The sequence below is a fragment of the Lithobates pipiens genome, unplaced genomic scaffold (genome assembly GCF_037356315.1).
Source record: "Lithobates pipiens isolate NorthernLeopardFrog02 unplaced genomic scaffold, aLitPip1_a1.2 Scaffold_23, whole genome shotgun sequence".
Classification (NCBI taxonomy): Eukaryota; Metazoa; Chordata; class Amphibia; order Anura; family Ranidae; genus Lithobates; species Lithobates pipiens.
Genome location: NW_027507785.1, coordinates 32,324,950 through 32,347,809, shown reverse-complemented (window position 1 = coordinate 32,347,809; position 22,860 = coordinate 32,324,950). Strand labels below are relative to the sequence as shown.

General features: G+C 45.5%; 1 long non-coding RNA gene across 2 annotated transcripts in view; it reads right to left on the bottom strand.

Annotated features, from left to right (window-relative positions):
- LOC143927369 (uncharacterized) overlaps window positions 1-18,688 on the bottom strand; it is a 34,527-nt gene extending 15,839 nt beyond the window's left edge. For both annotated transcript variants that reach the window (XR_013262265.1, XR_013262264.1), the window contains exon 1: window positions 18,342-18,688. This is a non-coding gene — a long non-coding RNA (uncharacterized LOC143927369). The remainder of the gene's footprint in view (window positions 1-18,341) is intronic.
- Between the last annotated feature and the right edge of the window lie 4,172 nt (window positions 18,689-22,860).

Here is a 22,860-nt window from a genome sequence, read left to right as displayed (position 1 = left end):
AAATGATAATTCTCCCGCTCTACAAGACTCTGGTCCGGCCGCACCTGGAATATGCTGTCCAGTTCTGGGCACCGGTCCTCAGAAAGGATGTACTGGAAATGGAGCGAGTACAAAGAAGGGCAACAAAGCTAATAAAGGGTCTGGAGGATATTAGTTATGAGGAAAGGTTGTGAGCACTGAACTTATTCTCTCTGGAGAAGAGACGCTTGAGAGGGGATATGATTTCAATATACAAATACCGTACTGGTGACTAGGGATGAGCCGAACACCCCCCGGTTCGGTTAGCACCAGAACTTTCGAACGGACCCCAAATTCGAACGAACTTTAGAACCCCATTGAAGTCTATGGGACTCGAACGTTCGAAATTAAAAGTGCTAATTTTAACGGCTAATATGCAAGATACTGTCCTAAAAAGGGTTTGGGGACCTGGCTCCTGCCCAAGGGGACATGGGTCGATGCCTAAAATGTTTTTAAAAATGGCCGTTTTGGCGGGAGCACTGATTTTAATGACGATTAAAGTGAAAAAAAAAAGTGAAATATTCCTTTAAATATGGTGCCTGGGGGGTGTCTGTAGTATGCCTGTGAAGTGCCACGTGTTTCCCGTGTTTAGAACAGTCCCTGCACAAAATGACATTAAACGGAAATAACACCATTTAAAACTGCTTGCGGTTTTAATGTTATATCTGGTTCCTGCAATATGGTTGAAAATCATTGAGAAAAATGGCATGGGTAGCCCTCCCTGACCATTACCAGCCTATTTGGGTCTTGTACGCATATTAAGGGGAACCCTGTACCCATATTTAAAAAAGGAAATGTGTGTGGCCCCCAGGCCCTATATACTCAGAACAGCAGTATACAGGCGGTGCAAACAAGACAGGGACTGTGTAGGTTTGTTGTGTTAAGTTGAATCTGTTTGTAATTTTCAACTGGTACATTTTTAAAGTGTAGCTCCAGTCAAAAAAACTATTTTTAAGCTTTTTGGAAAACATAGGGAAGGGTTATCACCCCTGTATAATTTGTTTTGTCGTCCATCTTTTTTCATCTCACTTGCTGTTGTCTCCTTCCGTTTGCAAGTAGGAGATGTTTGTAAGTAGGGGCCTGCCCTATATGCTCTGCAGAAATGGCGGAACAAGGTGTTGGTTTTGCCACAACATTGTAAGCCCTCAAAGTGACTCTTGGTGGGCGCTGGAGCGCCCTGCTGTGAACGATTATATCAAGAATTGTAATTACATGCCATTGTTGAACAGTGGTAGAAAAATTGACCTTTAGTGGTTGTGGTGCTGGTGCCACAACACTATAAGTCCTCACCGTTACTCTGGGTGGGCACATGAAGGGGCCCTCCTGTGAAATATTATATCAAGAATTGTAATGACATGTCCCTGTTAAACAGGGGCAGAAAAATTGGGCCTTAGGCACTGGTGCTGGTGCCACCACACTGCAACCTCTTTCATATACTCTAGTTTTATTGCAGGAATTAGCCCTGCTGCAAAGCATTGCATCAAAAATTGTAATTAAACGCCCCTGTTAAACAGGGGCAGAAAAATTGGGCCTTAGGCACTGGTGCTGGTGCCACCACACTGCAACCTCTGCCATATACTCTTGTTTTATTGCAGGAATTAGCCCTGCTGCAAAGCATTGCATCAAAAATTGTACTTAAACGCCCCTGTTAAACAGGGGCAGAAAAATTGGGCTGATGGCATCACCCAGAACCAGAAATGTTCTTCCAACATATCAGCGGGGGAGGAAGAGGATAGACAATCAACATAACAGGACAATCACTCAGCATCAGCATAGGCAGTCTTGAAGGGATGTGATATTTCAAAACAAATTATTCTGTTACATCAGCTTCAGGTGCTTGGTAGCTGTGGGTGATCCAAGACTGATTCATCTTGATGAAGGTCAGTCGATCAACTGATTCGGTGGACAGGCGCACCCTGTGATCGGTAACAAAGCCACCAGCAGCACTGAAGGTGCGTTCCGAAAGAACGCTGGATGCAGGACAGGCCAGTAGCTCAATTGCATACTGTGCAAGCTCTGGCCAGTGATCCATCCTCAAGACCCAGTAAGCCAGAGGATTTTCGGTGGGAAAGGTGTCCAAGTCTGACCTTGCCCCTAGGTATTCCTGCACCATGTAAATCAGACGCTGGCGATGGGTGCTGGAACCGATCATACCTTGGGGCTGCGGACTAAAAAATTGTCTGAAAGCATCAGTCAGACGGCCACCTTCTCCACCGCTCCTTCTGACCGATGCCTCAGCAACACGTTGTCCAGGACCAGGAGTTTGTTACCTCCCAGTCTCTGGGAACGCGTTGCACAGACCTTTCTGCAAGGCCTCCCGGAGATGTCTCATCCTCTGCTCCCTCTACGATGGCAAGATAAGGTCGGCAACCTTACCCTCGTACCGTGGATCAAGGAGAGTGGCCAGCCAGTAATGGTCCCTCTCCTTGATCCGAAGAATACGAGGATCCTTCCGCAGGCTTTGCAGGATCAGGGAGGCCATGCAGCGTAGGTTAGCTGAGGCATTCGGTCCGGAGTCCTCTGGGTCACTAAGGACAACATGATCCGCAGCTACCTCCTCCCAGCCACGTACAAGTCCACGTGTTTCTTGGGATTGTAAATCATCCCTACAAGACTGCTGCTGCTGCTGCTGATGCTGATGCTGAGTGCCAGCCTCCACCTCCATGCTGACACAATCATCCTCCTCCTCCTCTTCCTCCTCCTCATCCTCTTCCTGTGTGATGGGTGGCACAGCAGGAACACTGTCTGGATAAAGGGGGCCTTGAGAGGCAAGGAAGTCCTCCTCTTCCTGCCTCTGTTCTGCCTCAAGTGCCCTGTCCATTATTCCACGCAGCGTATGCTCCAAGAGGTGGACAAGAGGTACAGTGTCACTGATGCATGCACTGTCACTGCTCACCATCCTTGTGGCCTCCTCAAACGGTGACAGGACAGTGCATGCATCCCTGATCATGCCCCACTGGCGTGGTGAGAAAAAAACCGAGCTCCCCTGACCCTGTCCTGGTGCCGTAGTCGCACAGGTACTCATTGATGGCCCTCTGCTGCGTGTGCAGCCGCTGCAGCATGGCCAACGTTGAGTTCCATCTGGTGGGCATGTCACATATAAGGCGGTTCTTGGGCAGGTTCAACTCCTTTTGGAGCTCAGCCAGCCGAGCACAGGCATTAAATGATCGGCGGAAATGCACACAGACTTTCCTGGCCTGCTTCAGGACATCCTGTAAGCCCGGGTACCTGCCCAAGAACCGCTGCACCACCAGGTTAAGGACGTGAGCTACACAGGGCACATGGGTCAGTTGTCCCTGTCGGAGGGCGGAGAGGAGGTTGGTGCCATTGTCGCAAACCACCATTCCTGGCTTAAGCTGGCGTGGCGTCAACCACCTCTCGGCCTGCCCCTGCAGAGCTGACAAAACATCCGCCCCAGTGTGGCTCCTGTCCCCCAAACAAACCAGCGCAAGCACGGCATGGCATAGTTTTGCCTGCGTACTTGCGTAGCCCCTGGAACGCCTACGGAGCACCGCTGGTTCTGAGGACAGAGCACTGGAAGAGGCCATGGAGAAAGAAGAAGAGGAGGGGGTGGAGGAGAGAGGTGTGTCACAACCAATAGTAGCATTTTGGAGGTGTGGTGGCGGAACAACCTCCAACACTACAGCACCTTGTCCTGCATCCTTCCCAGCTGCCAGAAGAGTGACCCAATGGGCCGTGAAAGACAGGTAACGTCCCTGTCCATGCCTGCTGGACCATGAGTCAGCGGTAATATGCACCTTACCGCTGACCGCCCTGTCCAGCGAGGCAAGGACTTTGCCTTCCACATGCCGGTAGAGAGCCGGAATCGCCTTCCGTGAGAAAAAGTGGCGTTTGGGGACCTGCCACTGAGGAACCGCACATTGTACAAACTCACTGAAGGGGGCCGAGTCTACCAACTGAAAAGGCAGCAGTTGAAGTGCTAGCAATTTAGCCAAGCTAGCATTCAACCGCTGGGCATGTGGATGGCTGGGAGTGAACTTCTTTCGCCGGTCCAGCAGCTGGGGCAGGGACATTTGCCTGCTATAATCAGACGTGGGTGTACTGCTAGCAGAGTGCCCGGAAGCACTTGGCTGTGACACACCTAATTCTACACCTTCATTCCTCTCAGAGCAGGTTTCAGAGAGGACTGAAGGTCTAGTGGGGTTGGAGATGCCAGCTGATGAGGAGCAAGGAGAGGTCCGCTTTGTTCTTTGGTGTGGGTCTTTGAGGTACGCTTGCCAACGAGCTGCATGGCAGGTCAACATATGTCTGGTCAAGCATGTGGTGCCCAAGCGGCTGATGTTTTGGCCACGCGAGATACGCTTGAGACATATGTTGCAAATAGCAGCTGTGCGATCTGATGTCCTCGTCTCAAAAAAGTCCCACACCAAAGAACTTTTAGAATAACGCGCAGAGGCAGCGCCCTGCACAGGCGGAGCTCTGCGGTGTGATTCAGTCGGTGTGCTGCCCCTAAGCTGGCCCCCGGAGGGCATCCTGCCTCGTTGGACATGTGCCTCCTCCTCCTCCTCCTCTCTCCTTCCAGGCACCCATGTGGAGTCAGTGCCCTCATCATCCCCTCCCTCTTCATCGCTGTAGCAAACCTGGCAGTATGCTGCAGCTTGTGGAACATGACTTCCAGATTGCTGTCCTTCTTGAGCATCCCCTCTCTCTGCACTCACGCTACTGCCTTCCTCTAGCTGAGTGTCATCATCAGAGCCCACAAAACACTGGGCATCCTCCTGGAGCATGTACCCAACACTGTGCTCAAAGAGTTCAGGAGACTCCTCAGGAGGACGTGGTGGGTCTAGGGAAGGAGTCACTGATGGTGACATTGAGAGGAGGGAAGACGATGCGTTGGCAGCTGCTTTACTAGTACCCTGAGACTGGGTGAAAGAGGATGAGGAGGATGAAGAGGGCTTGGTCATCCACTCTACCAAGTCGTTGGCATGTTGCGGCTCAACATGTCCAGCTGCCGAAAAGAAGGACAAGCGTGTCCCATGGCCACGTGCTGATGACAATGCACCGCGTCCACGACCAGCACTGTTGTCTCTAGACACAGAGCCTGCTTGCCCTCTTTTATCGGCTCGCGCCTGTCTGCCTCTCCTTGCTGGCCTTCCAGACATGGTAATGGCCTGAAGGGAGTTGGGTAAAAAAGCAGTTGGGTAGTGTATATTGTGCTAGAGGCACACAACACCCACTAACTCCTGCAGATGCCTTTATTATAGAACACCAGAGATAAAGGGGTATATACAGATGTATACTGTGCTGTGCTGGAGGCACACACAACTTCCAATAACTCCTGCAGATGGCAAGTGGTCTCAAATAGAGAAGAGCTATGTAGGTGGATATAGCGGTATGTACTGGGTACAGAGCATGCAGACAGCACGCACTATCTCCTAACACTACTGACTGCAAGCTATATTATAAAAGATAGATCACTAGCTATATAGGTGAGGTGAATATAGCAGTGTATACTGCGGTCAGGGCACGCAGACAACAACCACTACACAACAGCAAGATCGAAAATCGTGTGTACTGTGTTGAAGGTACACAGAACACCCACTGCTTCAGACGCCAACACACTACACAAGGCCGCCGCGCTGGCGGCCTTATATAGTGTGGGGCGTGCACTACACAGCCTGAGCTATGATTGGCCACAGGCAGGATGCCTGTGGCCAATCATGGCTCTCCTCGCTGCTGGCGCTGCGATTGGCCAAGCATGCGGGGTCACAGTGCATGCTTGGCCAATCATGAGCCAGCAATGCACTGCGCCATCGCAGTGCATTGTGGGCCGTGAGCGCCACACGAATTTGGCGCGAACGGACCAAAATGTTCGGACTTCGCCGAACGGACGAACAGCCGATGTTTGAGTCGAACGTATGTTCGACTCGAACACGAAGCTCATCCCTACTGGTGACCCCACAGAAAAAAACTATTAGATAAGCACCTGAACGACCACAATATACAGGGATATACAATGTAATACTGACTTATAATCACACACATAGGTTGGACTTGATGGACTTTTTTGTGTGTCTTTTTTCAACCTCACCTACTACAGTATGTGACTAAGTAACAAGGGATGTTTATATTTCTTGTCACAGCAATAAATGTGATCAGATTTTTTTTTTTTTAAAGGGAAAATGTAAAATAAATAAATAAATAAAAAATTAAAAAAAAAAAAAAAAAAAAAAAAAGTCACGCCCCCAAATATAAACGGTGTTCAAATCACACATATCACATATGAGGTATCGTCGCGATCGTCAGAGAAAGAGCAATAATTCTAGCAAAAGACCTCCTCTGTAATTCTAATCTGGTAACCATTACATTTTTTTTAAAACATCGGGTATGGAGATTTTTAGGTGCCGTAGTTTGACGCCATTCCACAAGTGTGCGCAACTTCAAAGCATGACATGTTAGGTGTCTATTTACTCTGCGTTAAATCTTCTTTGACATTATACAAAAAAATTGGGCTAACTTTACTGTTTATTTTTATTTTTTTTATAATTCATGTAAATGTATTTTTGCCCAAAAAATTGCATTTGAAAGACCGCTGCGCAAATACCGCGTGACATAAAATATTGTAACAATCGCCATTTTATTCTCTAGGGTCTCTGCTAAAATATATATATATATATATATATATATATATATATATATATATATATATCATGTTTGGGGGTTCTAAGTAATTTTCTAGCAAAAAATATGGATTTTAACTTGTAAGCAACAAATGTCAGAAATAAGCTTAGGAATGAAAGGGTTAAAATGACTCTGACACTGAAATAAGAAATGAAACTCAAAAAGAAGAGAGTTGATCTTTATCTGGCATCTGTTAGATCCGATAGAATCTTCAATCTATTGCAGAGCTAAGACACCCAAAGCACATTCTGATCTGACCCAGGTGTGTTAGGCGATTGCGTCTGTGGTCCGTCTGCAGTTCCTCCTGCCAGCTCCTACATCCCTAAGAACAAATAGGAGAATGTGCTGGGTCGTTATTGCCTATATGAGTTGCATTTGTATATGGACCGGATATCAGGATTCTGGACTGACAGCTATCTCTTCAGTTTGTAACTGAGAAAGATTGAAGTGTCGTATCAGAAGTTCATTATCCAGACACAGATTTATTCCAAAAAAAGATTTTTTTCGACTGAGCCAACACTTTTTAGGGCCAAAACACACCACCGTTATCAGGGCTGCAAGGCTACAACATAAAAGAGTACCTTAAATAGGTTGTTCATATTTTACACCTTTTACACCTTTTTTTCCGACGGATGTTGGCTCAAACTTGTCTTGCATACACACGGTCACACAAAGTTGTTGGAATTCCCAAATGTCAAGAACGCAGTGAAGTACGACGAGCCGAGAAAATTGAAGTTCAATAGCCAGTGTGGCTCTTCTGCTTGATTCCGAGTACGCGTGGAACTTTGTGCTTCGGAATTGTGTACACACGATCTGAATTTCCGGCAACGGATTTTGTTATCGGAAAATTTGAGAACCAGATCTCAAATTTTGTGCAACGGAAACTCCAATGGAAATTGTCCAATGGGGCCTCTGCCCAGTCGGAATTTATGATAAAAAGATTCCATTGAACGTTTTCCGTCAGAAAATCCAACCATGTGCATTACTCTTCCTCTCTAGTAACTCGTCTTCTTTTTGTTCATTGTATGTAAATAATGGAGTCTAAGCAGGAGCAACATGTCTTCATTGAGTTCTTGATGAAAGAGGGGTGCAGGCTATCCAAAATTCACCGAAGGCTACAGACTATTTACAGAGATGACTACTATGCCAAGGGTGTTAGGTACCTGGTGATGAGCCCGACTTGATGGAAGAAGACTTCTCTTACAGCTCTGGTTCAGGGACCACTGGAATGGAGACAGTGGCCCGTGAGTGCAGCGGGGTAGGAGTGTCTGACTGGAAGCAGCGGATGGTTACTTCTGGATGCTGGAACTGCAGAGAAGATGACAGGGAGACAGGCAGGCAGCGATCAACAGGTAAGGCAGCAGCAGCAAGGACCGGGTGCAGCACACTTGAACAGCAGAAGAATAGTCAGGTGGGCCGGGTCACAACGGATAAGCAGACAGGTAAGTACAGCAGGCAGAAGAGAAGTGCAGGCAGGCAGAGATTCGGCAACAGAGGTACAGTCCAAAGCAAGGTCAGGCAGGGCGGGGTCAGAGCAGGAGAGGTCAGCGAGGTCAGATGGTAGCCGGGTCAGATATCACAACAGCAGGCAGATAGCAGGTAGTTCGGGTACAGAGCTGCAGACAAACAGCACCGAGTAGATGCAGCAGCCTCCTTTAAATAGTGCCACTGGCGCCAAACCGTGCTAACGCGCACGCCGCGCGTACACAAATGACGTGTGCGCGAACATTGCGGGAGAAATCCTGACAAAGGGTCACCAATGGCAAGACATTACTCTTGTCAATGGTGTAATCTCCGCAAACATTCTGCAGCCTTCTGTGGATGGCAGACAGCCTGCATGCCTCCTTCATCAAGAACTCAAAGATGACATGTTGCTCCTGCTTAGAATTCATTATTTACCTGCAATAAAAAAAAAAAAAATAAGAGTACATGAGAGGCTCTCCCATCAGACACGCCAAGTTCAAATGCATTACAGATCTGTTGGGCATTTCTATGGCTCTTGTATCCCCTAGCATGTTCACCGTGAGACACAACCTAACCCTTTCGCTGCCAGGTCCGTAGGTCGTACGGCAGACTCCTGCCCCTCTGGGTGAAGGCATTCAGGCAGCTGTGCTGCTGCCCAATTGCTCACACACACCCCCAGTACCAACACACATCCACTCTCCTCCCCTCTCTTGCTGTGAGTGACCCGGAAAGTGACGTCTATGATCTCACTTCCTGGTCAGCCTCTTGGTGTCCCCAGCTAGCATAGCCGGGAGGGGATGTTTTGTAATGTGATCTGCATCGCAAAGCATTCAGTGGAGCTCAGGAGACATGCAGGGTCTTTTACACCTTGTATTTCTCATTAAAGAGAACCTGTCACCTAAAAAACAAACACCTAAAACATCACATAGGGGACTTTAACCACTTCAATACCGGGCACTTATACACCTTCCTGCCCAGACCAATTTTCACCTTTCAGCACTGTTGCACTTTGAATGACAATTGTGCGGTCATGCTACACTGTACCAAAGCTAACTTTTTATCATTTTTCCAACAAATAGAGCTTTCTTTTGGTGGTATTGCTCACCTCTGGGATTTTTATTTTCTGCTAATCAAATAAAAAAAAAGACCAACATTAAAAAATAAATAAATAAATAACTTTCTTTTTGTTTCTGTGACAAATCTTTGTAAATAAGTACGTTTTTTTCCTTCGCTGATGGGCACTGATGGGGCTCAAATGACAGGCACTGATAAGGCGGCACTGATGGGCACCGATGAGGTGGCACTAATATGCGGCACTGATGGGGCACTGATAGGTGGTACTGATATGCAGCACTGATGGGCACTGAAAGGCGGCACAAATGGGGACTGAAAGGCGGCACAGATGGGGACTGAAAGGCGGCACAGATGGGGACTGAAAGGCGGCACAGATGGGCACTGAAAGGCGGCACAGATGGGGACTGATGTACACTAATGGATGGTACTGATGGGCATCACTGATTGGCAGGCATCCATTGTGGGCACTGATTGGCATCCTTTGTGGGCATTGATTGGCATACCTGGTGGTGACTAGTGGTGGGTGTCCCTGGCGGTCCAGTTTAGGCATCCTCGGGGAAGGGGGGGAGTGTGCTGATAATCAAACAGCACAGACCCCCCCCCTGTCAGAGGCGCAGCCGATCAGCTCTCCTCTACTCGCGTCTGACAGACACAAGTGAGGAAAAGCCGACCAACGGCTCTTCCTGTTTACACTGTGATCAGCCATGATTAGACAGAGACTCTTTATCTAAATCTGTGTTGCGGTGTGTCAGACTGACATACCGCAACAATGATCACCATGATGCACGCCCCCAGGGGCTTGTTATCCTGAAAGACGTCATATGATGTCCAGTCAGGATAACACAACCACTTCGCCGATGTCATTTTGCTATATGGCGGGCAGCAAGTGTTTAAAAAAGTTAAAAAAAAATATGTAAAAAACAAAGTTACACCCAAGCATATAAAATCCCCCCCCCACCCCAAGAAAAAAATTGAGGCCCCTCCCCACCTCCACAGATACGCACACATGTATGAAAACGCATGCGTCGGGGGCACCTACACGTGAAAACATCTATTGTGATACACATGTTACATAATGCCACGCACGCGGGAGTGAGAGCGATAAATCTAGCACAAGATCTCCTCCGTAACACTAAACCTTTGAAGCATCGCCTATAGATATTTCAGGGTACTGAAGTTTGTCGCCGTTTCACGGGCGCACACAAATTTAAGGTTTGGCATGTTGGGTATCTATTTACTCGGCACAACCTCGTCTTTTATATTGTACCAAAAGTGTGGGTAATTTATTGAGATTGTTTGCCCTAAAATTCACTTTAGTGTGTTTTTTACTGAAATGTTGCGGTAATATCATGTGGCATAAAAAATTGGAACTACCACTATTTTATTCTCTAGGATCTGCTTTCAGAAAAAAATATATAATGTTTGGGGGCTTTACATCATCTTCAGGGCTAAAATTATTTTTTAAACATGTGCAGAAAACGCAAAAAAACGACTCTGGCAGCAAAAAGGTTATTAGTTACACATTCTTGTTCAAATTGGTTTTTACACGGCACAGGTGCACAATTAGATAAGCAGGTGAGCGCCGTAGCTACCACCCCAGTATTTCACGTTCTTTTCCAATCTGCCAGGTTGGTTACATAGGGTAGTGGCAGCTCCCTTCTGTCGTCCACATATATATTTTTTCATATTTTTTCATATTTATTTTTATTTTTGATTTTTGTATATTTTTCACATTTTTTCACATACTTTTTTGGTTTCCCTATACACCATTTATACATGTTCCTACATATCTGATTTTATTTTATTTAAAATTTTCAAGAACATATTAGCTTCCATAGCGCACCTTACCCCCCCTCTCTCAATTAAAAAGGTTTAAAGACTATCATAAGTTAGTAGCTGATAATTGCTTAACGAGCTATAAAACACTAATGTCCTTCGCTATGTCATGTAATGCCTATATTCACCTGATGTGTTTATTATTCCATGTGTGCTGTATATGTACCCTTTAAAACAAAAATAAGAATTAAACAAAAAATAAATAAAAAAAGAATAAGAGCTACTATAGAAGACTTATGCCCGTACCCACGATCAGACATTCGGACAACAAAATCCATGTTTTTTCTGACAGATGTTGACTCAAACTTGTCTTGTCTTAAACTTGCATACACCCGGTCACACAAAGTTGGACGGAAATTCCAACGTCAAGAATACGGTGACATACGACAAACCGAGAAAAATGAAGTTCAATAACCAGTGCGGCTCTTCTGCTTGATTGCAAGCATGCGTGAAACTTTGTGCTTCGGAAATCGTGTACACGCGATCGGAATTTCCGACAAAGGATTGTGTTGTCGGAACATTTGAGATCCCGATTCTCAAATTTTGTGTGATGGAAATTCCTATGGAATATATGTGATAGCGCCTAAAGACGGTCGGATTTTCTGACAACAAGGCCCCTTCGAACATTTTCCGTAGGAAAATCTGACCGTGTGTATGGGACATAAGGCTGGCCATACATTATACAAGTCTCCTCCTTTAGATTTACCAAAACCATATAATAGGAACTCAAACCCTTTCAAATTGTATGCAATCAGGCAGGCCCTTGCACTACATAGTTGAAGTTAGATCTAAAGGAAATTGAATAGGATAATTGTATAATGTATGGCCAACTTTACTCTATCAACATGTGACATGTAAATGACCTACAATATCTCAAAAAAATCAGGGAAACAGAAGAAATTCATTTCTATACAATGCATGAAGATAGTTTGTTTTATCTCACAAAATAGATTTTGGACTGCGTAAATATATAAATATGTATCTCAAAAAAGTGAGTACACCCCTCACATTTGTGTAAATATTTTATTATATCTTTTCATGTGACAACACTGAAGAAATGACACTTTGCTACAATGTAAAGTAGTGAGTGTACAGCTTGTATAACAGTGTAAATTTTCTGTCCTCTCAAAATAACTCAACACACAGTCATTAATGTCTAAACCACTGGCAACAAAAGTGAGTACACCCCTCGCATTTTTGTAAATATTTTATTATATCTTTTTATGTGACAACACTGAAGAAATGACACTTTGCTACAATGTAAAGTAGTGAGTGTACAGCTTGTATATACAGTGTATACCCTATAGTATAGTTGAACTGTAGCCTGTTATAGTATAATGAGGTTTAATGTTGAAAAATGTAAAGTAATGCATTTGAGTGCTAAAAATATGAACGCAAGTTACTCACTTGGGGGCTAACCTCTGGGGGAATCTAGGATGGAAAACTACCTGGGGGTCCTAGTAGATGACAGGCTCAGCAATGGCATGCAAGCTGCGCAAGCAAAGCCAACAATATATTGGCATGTATTAACCGCTTTCAGACCGGACCATTTTGCAGGCCAATGACCAGACCACCTTTTGCAATTTGGCACTGCGTCGCTTTAACTGACAAAAATATATAAAAAAAACATTTTTTTTTCCCTCAGTTTAGGCCGATACGTATTCTTCTACATATTTTTTGTAAAAAAAAAAAAAAAATCGCAATAAGCGATTGATTGATTTGCGCAAAAGTTATAGCGTTTACAAAATAGGGGATAGTTTTATAGCATTTTTATTAATAATTTTTTTTTACTAGTAATGGCGGCGATCAGCGATTTTTATTGTGACACATTTTTGGGACCATTGTCATTTATACAGCAACCAGTGCTATACAAATGCACTGATTCCTTTGTAAATGACACTGGCAGTGAAGGGGTTAACCAGTGGGTGGCAGTGTAGGGGTTAAGTGTGTCCTAGGGGCGTGTTTCTAACTGTGGGGGGCTGGGTTGTGTGCTAGTGAACACTGATCTCTGCTCCAATCACAGGAAGCAGAGATCAGTGTCACTTGTTGCTAGGTAGAACGGGGAGATGCTGTTTACAATGGCATCTCCCCGTTCTCCTTCCCTGTGAGACGATCGCGGGTATCCCTGCAGCGATCGAGTCCGAGGAACCCGCGACCTGGACGCGCGCACCGCCGGATGGTGCGCGCGCAATGGCAGGGTGGCAAAGTTAACTGGACGTACCTGTACGCCAGTTTGCCTGCCCGTGCCATTCTGCCGACGTACATCGTAGTGCGCCGGTCGGGAACTGGTTAAAAAGGGGATTCACTCTAGAGATAAAATGATAATTTTCCCGCTCTACAGGACTCTGGTCCGGCCGCATCTTGAGTATGCCGTTCAATTCTGGGCACGCGTCCTCAGGAAAGATGTGATAGAACTGGAGCGAGTACAAAGAAGGGCAAGAAAGCTGATAAAAGGGACTAGAGGAGCACGGTTATAGGGAAAGACTGCAAGTACTGAACTTATTCTCTATGGAGAGGATAAGCTTGAAAGGGGATATGATAGCGATGTACAAATACCGTACTGGTGACCCCATAATAAGGAAAAAACTTCACACGGAAAGGGAATTCAAAAAGATGCACGGCCATTCACTGAAATTGGGAGAGAAGCAGTTTAACCACTTGCTTACAGGGCACTTAAACACCTTCCTGCCCAGACCAATTTTCAGCTTTCGGTGCTCTCACAATTTGAATGACAATTACTCAGTCATGCAACACTGTACCCAAATGAATTTTTTGTCCTTTTTTTCCCACAAATAGAGCTTTCTTTTGGTGGTATTTGATCACCTCTGGGGTTTTTATTTTTTGCGCTATAAATGAAAAAAGACCGAAAATTTTGAAAAAAAACGCATATTTCTTTGTTTCTGTGACAGAATTATGCAAATTATTAATTTTTCTTCATAAATTTTGGTCACAATTTATACTGCTACATGTCTTTGGTAAAAATAACCCAAATTAGTGGATATTATTTGGTCTTTGTGAAAGTTAGAGAGTCTACAAGCTGTGGTGCGAATCGCACAAAATTGATCACATCTGATGTACTGGTGGCCTATCTCGCTTCTTGTGACCCGAACAAGCCAGGAAAGTACAAATACCCCCCAAATGACCCCTTTTTGGAAAGTAGACATTCCAAGGTATTTAGTAAGAGGTATAGTGAGCTTTTTGATGTTGTCATTTTTTTCCCACAATTCTTTGCAAAATTAAGATTTTTCATTTATTTTTTTTTCTCCACAAAATTGTCATTGTAATAGGTTATTTCTCTCACGTGGCATGTGTATACCACAAATGACACCCCCCAAAAAATTCTGCTACTCCTCCTGAGTATTACAATACCACATGTGTGGGACTTTTTCACAGCCTGGCCACATAGAGAGGCCCAACATGCAGGTAGCGCCATCATGTGTTCTAGGAACATAAGTTACACATCTAACTTGTTGACTATTTATTACACTTTTGAAGCACCAGGACAATGACACGTGACACTGATGACAGATGGCACTGATACGTGGCAATGATGACAGGTGGCACTGATGACAGATGGCACTAATACGTGGCACTGATGACAGATGGCACTAATATGTGGCACTGATGACGCGTGGCACTTATACGTGGCACTGATGACACGTGGCACTAATACGTGGCACTGATGACACGTGGCACTGAAACGTGGCACCGATGACAGATGGCACTAATACGTGGCACTAATATGTGCCACCGATGACAGATGGCACTAATACATGGCACCGATGACGCGTGACACTGATGACAGATGGCACTGATAAGTGGCATTGATGACACGTGACACTGACAACAGATGGCACGTGACACTGACAGGTGGCACTGATGACAAATGGCACTGATACGTGGCACTGATGACAGATGGCACTATGTGGCACTGACGGCAGGTGGCACTGACGGCAGGTGGCACTGGGGTGGATGGCACTGGGGGCAGGTAGCACTGGGGTGGATGGCACTGGGGGCAGGTAGCACTGGGGTGGATGGCACTGGGGGCAGGTAGCACTGGGGTGGATGGCACTGGGGGCAGGTAGCACTGGGGTGGATGGCACTGGGGGCAGGTAGCACTGGGGTGGATGGCACTAGGGGCAGGTAGCACTGGGGTGGATGGCACTAGGGGCAGGTAGCACTGGGGTGGATGGCACTGGGGGCAGGTAGCACTGGGGTGGATGGCACTGGGGGCAGGTAGCACTGGGGTGGATGGCACTGGGGCAGATGGCACTGCTGGGGGCGGATGGCACTTTTTATTTCATTTTTTTAATTTATTTTTTTCCCACAATCAGAACGGCTGCCGCTGCAGCCGTTCATCTCTCCCCTCTCGCACTGTCTGTGCGAGGAAGGAGAGCGGCGCTGCGAGATGATCTCATATGTTTACATATGAGATCATCTCCCATTGGACACGCCGATCACGCTGTAAACGGCCGCTGTGATTGGCCGTTTACAGCGATCTGTGTTTGCCTGTCCCCGGGGGACACGGCGAACACAGAACTTCCGCGATGCGCGCCCGCGGCGGCGCGCATTGCGGAAGTAAACATCAGGCCGTCCAGGGACGACCGCCCGAACGAACGCGCCTGCTCTACGGCCGTCATTCGGCTATAGGGCGGGCGCGAGGAGGTTAACCTTAAACTGCGTAGAAGGTTCTTTACTGTCAGAGCGGCAAGGATGTGGAATTCTCTTCCACATTCAGTGGTATTAGCAGGGAGCGTCGATAGTTTAAAAAAACTATTAGATGGGGACCTTAACGATCACAACATACAGGGGTATACAATGTAATATTGACATAAACACAAAGCACACTCACACACCAAAAGGCGAACTGGATGGACTTGTGTCTTTTTTCAACCTTACCGCCTATGTAACTATGGAACTATGGTCATGCAGTTACATCACTAGGAAACTGTTCTGTTCTTTTTCTTTTTTTGTTTTATATATTTATGTTGTAGCTATAGAAAAATGTTGTATAGTGTATTATACTCTATTGTAGGAGCTTGCTTTCTTGTACATGAAGAACAACTGTCACACTGCTTACACATTTTAATCGTTTAAGCTCATCAAAACATGGAAGAATTAAAAAATGCATTCTAAGAAGATGTAATCCATAGAAGTCCTTGGGAAATTCACTATGTAAGATTAAAGAGGACTTAGTGTTATAACATGATCCTTATCTCCCTTGAATTTATAAACCAGTGGTGGTCAATTTACTTTATAGGGAATGTTTCAAGTGTGGCCCCTGGCATAACTAAAGGGCTGCACATAACAGTCAGTGTATACAGTAGTACAGACAACAGTACAAGACGGGGCATACTGCATTAGATGGTCATAGATGCTGGTCGTGCTACTGGAGATGGCCGAAGACTGTAGGCATTTAACAGGGGTGGTTGGAGACTGGGGGCAGGCTGCAGGAGATTGTCAGAGACTGGGAACACCTTACTGCCATTACAGTCTCTTTACAAGTCAATGTTCTCGCTATACCCCTTCTAAAAATGGCTAGCACCCCCTTATAAATTGTTATATAAGGTATTACGCACTAATGTCTTGAGCTCATATGGTATGTCTTTGTCTTATATTTTTCAATAAAATCTAACAAAAAAAATAAGAGATGTCATCCTGTGCCAACCAGCAAAGACAGCCGAAGAGAGCACAGGAGAACAAGTCAGAGCCAGCGAGGGAACAAGTCAGAGCCAGCGAGGGACCATTAGAAAGCTGAGAATTAACCCCTTTAGTTCAGCTCTAATTTCAAAACTTTTTATACAAGGTGTCCACTTTGTTATTTGAAAAGTACAGCAGGAGCTGTTTTCTTTGAGGCTGTCTCTCTCTAACTGAAACTCTCAATAAAGCAGTACAGAGCAGAGAGATCTGAGAAGAAAGTGGGATGAATCAGTCCTCTAAGTCAGCTTTGTATGTATTCTGAAATTCAGCTCTGTAAACAGGGCTTTATCAGAAAAACAGTTAAGATTAACCAGGTACACTTTTAAAAAAGGAGACCAAAGTTCTATTTGCTAACTGCATAATGTGGTGTCCAAGCTGACCTCAGGGGGAGACCTTCTGACACCAATGCCGCGTACACACAATAAAATTACGTGCTGTACGTCATCGCGCTAGCAAACGCCAGACTTTTTGTGTGTCCGAGTGTGGCCAAGTCCGTTCGGTAGAAAGTCCACCGGACTATCCTGTATGTAGGTGTAATAATGTAAATTGGTGATTTTGCTCTTCAGTGCAATCTCACCTCAGTGTGCAATGGCTCCTTACCTTACCACTGTAAGGTAACAGCGTAAAAATAGCTAGTGGCAATCTGGAAATCCGGGGTCCTTTAGTAGGTCACCCTAACAATTTCTTATGGATGGTAATATAAGTATCATCTATGGAGCCTGGTGTCTTGGTAGATGGTTCTCATCCAAAAAAATATATCTCCTTTGTATAAGTCAGTAACGGTGGAGATCGTCCCAGGTGGGCACATCAGTGATATGGAGAAAGAGAACAGGGGACTCAAATAGTGAAGTATATAGGAACTGGAAATTTATTTAATAACAGCCAAGATTGGTACTCACATAAAGGCAGATGTATAAAAAAAAAAAACAAGCAGCAAGCTCGCAGTCTGATGTCACTTCCAGTGCCTACCTATTCCAACGTGGTCACGTGACTTCATCAGGGAATAAATACTAGCACTAGAAGTGTAATAGGTTTAATATTGTTTCAAACAAGCGGCGATTTTCTTGAAGTCGTATGGTTGAAATGGCATAGCGGCCATTTTCTGGTGGATATTCACATCAATCTACAGCGGTGGCCATTTTATTGCAGTCTACCATAGGTAAACAAAGCGGTGGCCATTTTCCAACTGATCTTAAAATAAGGCAGCTGGCAAAAACAGTGAGAGGCGCACAGTCTGAAGCTTAAGTCAGGAGCGATGAGATGAAAAATAAAAATAAAATGTGAATCTAATATTACAAGCTTCTGGAAAAAACCCACAGACATCCCAACCTGCAAAAACTCATTTCAGGGAGGTGGCAAACTCATTTCAGGGAGGTGATGCGGCGCTTCGCGCCCCCCCCCCCCCTAATTTAGCACAACTAGATGATCGATTGAAATGGAATAAGTATACACAGGTTTACTTCTTTTGAGAGATATTAAAGGAAAACTCTAACCACCATGACCGCTTCAGTGATTTGAAGTGGTCAAAGTGGTAGGAGTCAGTATGTGGGATGGCATGAATATACTAAGGTGGTCTAATGATCAGCTTCTGTCTAATAGGGACTCACCAAAGAAGAATACAGATTGTCATCCATCCTGTTATCTTGCCTTGCGGAGAGCTCCGGTGACTGTGTTGTCCTGCTTGCTCTGTCCTCCCTGGGGAGCGGGGGTGACTCGGGTGCTGACAGACAGAGATCGAGCTTCTTCTTTCTGGACATTCCACTGCATCTGCTCACAAGCCGCTCCTCCTTATCCATGGACCCAAGGGGATGGGGTGTCTTATCTAAACAGTGGCATGTCCAGGCTTCTAGTGTGACACTCTTCTCCTCCCTCACTCGCTCAGCCCTGTGACAGCTCAGTGTCCAGTCCGCACCAGTAGTCAGTGCTGTGCTGACATTGTACATCCTCCCTCTAGCTCCTCCCCTCTCCTCTCCGCGCCAAAAATTCAGAGCATTCACAGAGCCAATGAGAGAGGAGAGGTGTGGATTGAAGGCAGAGGAACAAACCAGAATCAGAACAGATGGCCTGACACCGCCCCCACCCTGTACACTCGCTCAGGATTGGCCCATTCGGGATATTGCAAGGCACTCGTGGGTGTCCGGAAGGCGCTCCCGAAATGCGGGAGTCTGCCGCACCTCACTGGAGACTTGAGATGTCTGAATGTGCACCACAGACAACTAAGTGATAACAAATTAGATATAAAAATATTTTTTAAAACACTGAATATAGATCTCTCTGGAGTATAAAAGAGTGCTGGGGACACTGGAAATGATGTCAGTGACACAATAAATCCCATCGATACAAGAATTGAATATGGCTACAATGTGAACAAGTTACTTTGGGCGGGGTGGCCCATGGAACCCAGAATCCCTTGGGGAGGTTGGGAAACCCTTGTTCCAGCTCCCCGTGCAACACCTATGTCTAAGTCACTCTGTGTCTCTAATAGGGGTACAGGGTGACCTAGAAATCTAGTCTGATTTGTACTAATCAGACTCACTGTACAGCCACACTGGAATGTTATATATATATATATATATATATATATATATACATGTCTCATTTTGTTGTGTGCTCTTTGCTGGGTCGCTTGGGGTGTGGCTGTATTCCAATGTTCTATTGTGTCTGTCTGCCTTGGCTATTATGGGATGTGTATGTAGATTAGCTGTGAGAATGGTGGGGGCAAAGTCCTCCAACAGCTGTCATTACTGATTGGACAGTCTACCCCACCCAGAGTGCAAAGGGATTGTCCAGACCCCAAAAGCACCCTCCCAATGTTGAGGGCATGTGGCCTGGTACGGTTCAGGGGGGGAACTCTCTCATGCCCCCTCTTTTCCAGCGGCCTGCCAGGTTGAGTGCTTGGATAAGGGTCTGGTATGGATTTTGAGGGGGACCCCCACGCCATTTTTTTGGGGGCGTGGGGTTCCCCTTAATATCCATACCAGACCTGAAGGGCCTGGTATGGGATTTCAGGGGACTCCCACGCTTTTTTTTTTCTTACTGCTAACATGACCTGTGTGAAAATAGCCTAGAAAATAGCCTAGAAACCATAGAATTGAACCAGCGCAAAAAAGAAAAAGTCAAGTTGAGAGGTGCGTCTGTTCAACTTATGCAAATGAATCTACACGGCTTGACATTTACTACGATTTTGCTGGCGCAGTGAACCTGAGCACTGGCGCAAATGTCGCTTGTGCATGCGCAGTGCATAAATTGACCTAGCGCAGTTCCAAGTGTATTTGCAGGCGCAGCAAGCTTGCTCAGAGAAAGTTACTTTTCCATTCTATTTTGGGCATATTTGTTACTTGGACAGTTATATCTATACTTCCTCACATCACCCCACATTACCCCTATAATATTGGCACTTCCAGCTTCTTTTAATTCTGAGTTGAAGATGCCGTGCGCCAGGTCTATAGCGGCGCACAGATCGCGGCCGCCCATGCGCCGGCATGCTAATAGTAAATGGGGAATTGCGCTGTGTTACAGGCGCAAATGCTTTGTGAATACGAAAACGGCCGTTGCGCGTCGGCGTGCGCCGCAACTCATGGCGCAAACCCTTTGTAAATCAGCCCCTATGTTTGTAGAATCCTTTAAGAATATTCTGTACATGTTCTTTGATGCAAACTTTCAAGGGTCTTTTTGTGCATCCTATGTATTCTAGCCCGCAGCTACATTCCAAAGCATAGACTGCCCCTTCTGTATTACAGCCTATGAAGCCTTTAACCTCATTGGTATTGCCTGTACTGGTGGATGTGAACATAAATTTCTTTTCAATCGGGCATTTTGTTTTAGTACATGCAGTCGGAATAGATAGGCACCGGAAGTGACGTCAGGCTGCGAGCTCGCTACTCATTTTGTTTTGTTTTATACATCTGCTTTTATGTGAGTACCAATCTTGGCTGTTATTACATAAATATCCAGTTCACTGATGTGCCCACCTGGGAGGATCTCCACCATTACTGACTTATACAAAGGGGATATATTTTTTTCATGAGAACCATCCACCAGGACACCAGGCTCCATAGATAATGCTTATGATATTGCCATCCATAAGAAATTATATGGGTGACCTGCTGCAGGACCCCGGATTTCTAGATTGCCACTGGCTATTTTTACGCTGTTAACTTACAGTGATAAGGTAAGAAGCCATTGCACACTGAGGTGTGATTGCACCAAAGAGGAAAATCACCAATTCACATTACTACACCTACACTGAGTGTCAATTGGAGCCCAGCACTCTATTTCTTACACTGTATTCACCAGCATTTTTTTGAAGACTTATGCTCACCTTGGACCTCATTTCTTTATTTTTTGGTTGTAGCACTTTATCTTGTTTAGGATAACATGAATTTGGATGCTATTCCTTTGTATTACTATTTGCACCTACATTGTACATTGGGAGTTTACTACTTAGGTATTTTTGAGCACTCAGCACTTTGGATTGCCTATTATCATTTTGCACTTATACTGTGTCTTTTGAAGTTTATCATTTATGTATTCAAACACTTTGCACTTTATAGTAGTTACTTTTATCCGATAAGATGGAGGACCTTTGATGTGCTGGGTGGACCTCTGATGTTAACAGGGGACTTTGTGATGGGGAGACTCTGATGTGAAGGGAGGACCTTGTTATATTGTGATGAGGGGACCTCTGATGTGATGGTGGAACCTCTGATGTGATGGTGGGACCTCTAATGTGATGGTGGGACCTCTAATGTGATGGGGGACCTCTGATGTGATGGGGGACCTCTGATGTGATGGGGTTCTTCTGATGTGATGGTGGGACCTCTAATGTGATGGGGGACCTCTGATGTGATGGGGGACCTCTGATGTGATGGGGTTCTTCTGATGTGATGGAGGGACCTCTGATGTGATGGGGGACCTCTGGTGTGAAGTGTGGACTTCCAATTTGAAGTTAATTTCATCAAGGTGGTTATATGCACTGTCCCAGGCTCAGGATTCCCATTGATAAGTAATTTTTACTTTTTTTTTTACCTTTTAGACTGGGGTGCCTTGGGATTTTGCACACTTTTACAGGGTTCCACGGCTCCACGGACAAAAAGGGTATGCACCTGAATTTGACCTAAGATCAGTCTCTTGCAGTCCTTAATGCATTTGGAGAAGTATGGGCAGGACTGAGTGCTAATCAGGTGTGTTGCATGCAAATGTGTTAACAAGAAACATGTGGATGGGAGATCAGAACGGGGTGAGTAGAGGAATGACCTCATCAGTCTGCTGCTACTCTTTCACTGTCCAATCAAGTAGTCTGGGGATGTAGAGGGAACAACACTAAATTCCTTATCTGTAAGTGGTGTCATCCACCTGAATGTGCTGTGTGGCAGAGCTGTAAAAGCCGAAATGGCTCCTATTTATAGCATGCCAACTTACTGACCTCCTCTTAAAGAGGAACTTCATTCCTGTTATTGTAAATTAAAAGTCTCTGGAGCCACCATCTTGGATGTGGGAGCTGGCTGTGACTTCTTGATGTCTAACAGCTGGCTCCCACTGTACATGAACAAGATCACACAGCATGTAAGGCTGGTCCTGTAGCTGTCTGGGGTACGTGACATGGCCCAGGAGGCTACAGGTGGGATGGGAGGGCTAAACTAACATCATCCTTAAGGATTGAGGAAGTGGGAGTATGTACCTGTCATAAAAAGGTACCTGCTCCACGAAAAACAAAAATGCAACTCTTTTAGAAGTGGAGGGAAGGGAGGATGAGTGAAGGTCCACTTTAAAGTTGGCCATACACTAGTAGAATGTCATACAAAATGTTTCATTCTAATGCCGCATACAAACGATTGGAATTTTGGTCGGAAAAAGCTTTGATGGTTTTTTCGACAGAACTCCGACGGGATTCCGCTCAAGCTGACTGTCAAGAATGCGGTGACTTACAATACTACAACGAGCCGAGAAAATTAAGTTCAATGCTCCTGAGTATGCGTCAAATTGTTTCCGAGCACGCTTAGGAATTTTGCACGTCAAAATTTGTACAGATGATCGGAATTTCCGTTCGGAAATTTTTCCGACCGAAAAATTGAGAACATGCTCTCAATCTTTTGCTGGCCAAAACTCCACCAGCAAAAGTCCGAT